The sequence below is a fragment of the Arachis ipaensis genome, chromosome B01 (genome assembly GCF_000816755.2).
Source record: "Arachis ipaensis cultivar K30076 chromosome B01, Araip1.1, whole genome shotgun sequence".
In the NCBI taxonomy this organism is placed as follows: domain Eukaryota; kingdom Viridiplantae; phylum Streptophyta; class Magnoliopsida; order Fabales; family Fabaceae; genus Arachis; species Arachis ipaensis.
In genome coordinates, this window is record NC_029785.2 from 9374556 (window position 1) to 9379783 (window position 5228).

General features: G+C 31.5%; 1 long non-coding RNA gene across 2 annotated transcripts; it reads right to left on the minus strand.

The window, feature by feature from the left end:
* Positions 2581-4989, minus strand: LOC107616504. Of its 2 annotated transcripts, none has more exons than XR_001614524.2 (4): positions 4658-4989; positions 4160-4309; positions 3737-3825; positions 2581-3162 (listed from the first exon to the last, which is right to left on the minus strand). It is a non-coding gene; the product is annotated as an uncharacterized LOC107616504 (long non-coding RNA). The 2 variants fall into 2 exon arrangements; XR_001614522.2 differs by having other exon boundaries at positions 3737-3817; positions 4658-4988.

Here is a 5228-nt window from a genome sequence, read left to right on the forward strand (position 1 = left end):
TAACTTTGTTTAGGTTAACATACATAAATTTTGATTTTGAGCATATAGCTTTGTTTAGGTTAATAAATACATACATTTCAATTTTGAGTATATATATATATATATACATATTCCAACAAAAATGTAACAATGTAAGAAAAAAGTTTTAGAATAGAAAAGAATAAGAGAGATTTTGAGAAGAATTAAAGGAGAGAGATAATTTTATTGAAAAAATTTTTAAGAAGAAAAGATACAATTACTAATTTTTTGTTTGTCAATTACATTTCTATTGAAATTAGTAGTATCAAAAAATATTTCAAATTTAATATTATCAAGAAAAAATAAAAAAATTATATAAGGACTAATTTGATTAATTTTTAAAATTTTAGTGATGAAAATGACTTATGTCTTAACTTTCAAGGACTATTTTGATTATAAATAACTTTTTTAAATGTCAAGTAACACGTGGCATGCCAGATGTCACTAATCTGACGTCAACCAATCATCTTGTGACACGTGGCATTATCCCACCATGTCATCATGCCACGTGGTACTTAACGTGACACGTCAACATCCAACTGATGGAAGGACTAACGTGACCAAGTCGTGTATCTTTCAGGAACAATTTCGATTAATTTTGTCTTTTGAGGATCAAAATGAAGATCGGGTTATCTTTTAGGGACGATTTTGACTATTAACTCTAATTAATTTGGTTAAGAAATTGTATCGAGAATTCGAGATAGAATTTGTGTGAGAAATTAACTTTATGATTATAAAACTCAAAAACCAAATTAATTAAAGATTGAAAATCCAAAGACCAAATTAATTATATCTATTTCATTTAGGTGTTTGCTTCGGTACGATGATAAATTTATACGTATCGTACAATAAAAATATGGATAAATTAAAATATGACACGTGGATTATATTTTCTACGTCAGTAATTAATTTTCTTTCTTTAAATTTATATCATATCAATACATTTACTAAACTATCCTTATAGACGGTTAATGTATTGATGCAAAATTGAATCGAGCCATATATTTAGATGATAGAAAACTTTATTTGATGTGATTGGGTAATTGGAGAGGAACTTGTTAGTACCTTTGATGAATAGGTTCTAAAATGTTTGTTTTGTTTCTGGTTGGCAGGTTTGGAAAGCAGGTAGTGAAGATCCCATCATTCATGGTCAGGGTTGATTCCCAGAATTTAGAAAATATGTTGGGATTTCCTGAAACTAACTTAGTTGTATCACCATGTTTATTGTAAACTTGTCAAGTGAATCCAATTCTTTCATGACATGTTTTATTCGTTGTTTTAAGTGAAAATATATTCCTTCTAAAAGATAGACATTGTAGATACAACTTTCTTTTGTTATTTCCTTTGACTTTTTGAGTCAAACGTAAGATACTATCCCATATAAACTTGAGTTTGGATACTATTGAATATGTTTGGATTCAATAACAGATATTTTGCATATCAGCACCAATACATTTGTTACCTCTTCTTCCTTTGGTCCTATGTATGTATTACAAATAAATTTTGGTTATTTAGTAAAAAAGTAACAAGTTTGTTTCATATTTCGATCTACTTTGATATTCTTTTTCCGGTGGTTCTAAATCTTGACAAACATAATTATGTAAATATAGTTTTTTTTTAGGTAAACGCTACCATGCCCTCTCTAAAATAAAGGGTAAATTACCCCCTGTGATATATATAGTGTTTATAATTATAATTAAGTTGAATATTAACTATAATAATTAGGTATATCTTCTCTACTTTTCTTTCTCTCTCGTGATTATTTAAATTTAGTTTAGCACCACAAATTTATGGTGGTGGTGGTGGTTGTCACTGCCGGAGAAATCTCTTTGTGGTAAACTCACAAACCCATCAACAAGATGTATACGTATTCAGCTCGTTACACGTGGCAATATTTGTGCTACCGAGGTACGGAGAATCTCTGCTACATAAACACAACTCCTTCCCAACCTCAGCGTACATCCACTGGGTCTCCTCCACCCTCTTCTGTATGGTGATAACATTCTCGGAGTTCACTATCCGCAAAACTTTTGTCCCATGAAAGTGATTAAATTCTTGTGCATAATTGTCACCTCATCTTGCGAATCCTATTGTTTGCAATTGAATTCGATTTGATCACCACCTTATCGACAACAATGTTTTTAATCTCATGAGAATCCAAATGTGCCATCCCTTGAAACTTGTATTTGATATCATCAACAACAATGTCTTTAACTGTGTTTATGACTTGAAGATCTGAAAAATCTTTTCAAATGTCTTTATGACTTCTATCATCACGGACTATAAGCTCTCCTCTACCTTTAAGTGCATCAATTGCATTCATAAAGATCTCTTCCACTTCATAAAACTCATCTGGTGAATCACTTTCAATATATATATCATAAGGGGTAATTTACCCTTTATTTTAGAGAGGATATGATAGAATTCACTTTTTTTTATTACTCAGTAAGATCAATTGAAAAACCAAAATACTAACTATAACAACCAATATAAGTGATACATCATAGCATTCAACTAAACTAAGCTCTAACCACTCTTATATTCAACTAAATTACTTAATGGAAAAAATAAAATAAATTCTATTAACATGAATCCTTTTTTGTGACAACTTAACATGTATTATACTTTAATAATAATAATAATGTACACTGAATTTCCAAAGAAATTTGTCTTCCTTTAGATAAAAGTTTACGCTAATGTACCTAAAAGAAGAAGAGCAGTTTATGTTTAACATTGAACTTGGTATAGGAAGAGAAGTTCTATACTTCTATAGCTATTGAATAGATTTCCACATACAATATCAAATGTTGAATACTTGTCACACCATGATATTCTAAAAACTAAATATTTCTATGTACACATTTGGGTGTGATGTAAGCCTAAAACCTAGCTAGCATATGTTCAAGGTTTGAAGATTAAGACTTGTTGGGTTCAGTGCGTCGCTTTGGGTACAAAGAACCTATAGCAGGCACTTCAGAATGTGTAGATACGATTGCTGAAAGAGGTTGAAAGTTGGTGTTCCCAACAAACTAATAGAGAGCTCATTTCAAATTGCAAAGGGTGTACTTGAGAGCTTTTGTCCAGTTTTCCTGCTTATTGAAGCTTTGAGTGATGGAATAGTTTTTCACTTTGTCATTATCAATCCTGCAAATCAGCCCAAAAATCTGTCATTTGTTAAATACCACAAACTAACAAGTATACCTAATACTGGAAATAAACAAACAAAACAAAAAATAAATAAGAATGGCATGAATCGTCGAAATATGAATAATTGGATGTATGTCATTAAGCCCTACGTGAAAGAAACAGTGAAGCTTTACTTTACAATGAAGCAACTTTTGACCCATGTGAAAGTTTATTCTATTTTACAGTCAACTTTGGGCTCTCCAGTAAAGAAGAAATTTGTTTGGATAAAATTTAATGCAAGAGCCAACGCCCAAATGTAAAGGTCTTGAAAAGGCAAACCTTCAGAGAAATTTCAAGAACTATTATTAGTAAAAAACTCAGCTCACGAACTATTTATGGATAAGAAAAATTTATCAATTACTAAACATGTGATTTAGAGATCTGATATGAAGGCATGTAAAGAATTGTTCATGAATACCAGTCCACACCAAAGCACAAACATAGTAAAGCTTAGCTCATCCCCATTCTACAGTGCACTGTCTATATTTTTGTATTTAATAAAGAAAGGGAAGAGCAGAGATGGAAATCCAACCTGGATATGCACCAGAAGATATTATGGACACAGAGCAGGCTTAGTTTGGTTCTTTCCTCTTTGCGAAAAAGACTCGAAGAGCTGTAAATCTCATGTATTTGTTCAAAAGCAACATAAATTCCATCAGCTATGACTAATTAAACATGTTCATGGATATCATAAGTTATGCCTTGAGTCACATCAGATTAGCGAAAATGAACCCTTGGGTATTATTCCCTCCATAATTCTTCATCAACATACTTAGCAAAAGACATGAAAAGTAATTCAAAAAGATTTAAATTTGATGACACCAACACCAAATTTCTCTTCATTCGATAATTAAGAGTAATGATGATCTAAATGTGAAACAGTGGAAGGTAAATTTTTAGGCATTTGAACTCACTACAATTAATATGTATCAGTATTATATGCGATAGTACTTACTTGTATGGAAGTTTGAAACATTTCTCAGGTGGGATATTATCTTTTTGATCTTTGGACTTGGCAAATTTTGCAAAATCCTTGAGGCATGCCAAAAACAATGTCATTTTTTTTGTCTAGCGTGTACTCCAGAACAAGTTCACTGGACCGAACCTGCAAAATCAAGGATATATTGCAATTGAGGATCCAAAGCAGTTGGTTTATATAGATATAATATAACACAATAAAATCAACTAACAAATTAAAGCCTTGGTAATTATTCATGGAAATTAAAGATCAATAATTCTTAGCTACAATATATTCCACCAAGTCAATCACTACAAGTCTACAAGCTAAGTCAATAACAGTTTTTCATTGGTGCTCTGTACATTGCAAAAATATAGAAAGTTAATATTGAATCACCAAATAAAACACTGAATTATTTGAATCACCAAATAAAATACTGAATTATTTACTTCAATTTAAATGCCATGAAATGAACTAGGTATATTTGTTACACACCTTTGGAAACTACCATGTTACACAGAGAGTGGCAACTGCAGGGAGGAATGGAGGAAGGCACGACGCTGGAGAGCGATACGGGGTTGCTGCTACGTGGAGGACGATACGATGGCTGCACTGCACGGAGGGCGACATAAGGCTGTTGATGCGTGGAGAACGACAAGGCGGTTGCTGGTGCGTGCTGCTATTGCGTGAAGTGTGAAGAACGACGGAGAAAGAGCACGACTGCGAGGAAGGGAGAGGGTGAGGTGCTGCTGTCCGGGGAGGAGATTAGGGGAGAGGTTGTACTTTATTGGTAGATTGGTATTCAATTATGAAGAATTATGAATAGGATACCAGATATTAGATTAGGGTTCATGAAAAACTATTTTAGTATATGAATAATTAAATATATTTTAGTTTTAATTTTTAAATTGGTTTAAATTTAAAAATATAGAACTAAAGTTAATTGAATTTTGAATAAATTAAAAGGATTAAAGTAAATTTTGTCCAATATAAAAAAAGGATATTTAAGTTTTTTTTTAATAGTAAATAAAACATATTTTTTTATTTTTATTAAAGTATGAGGATA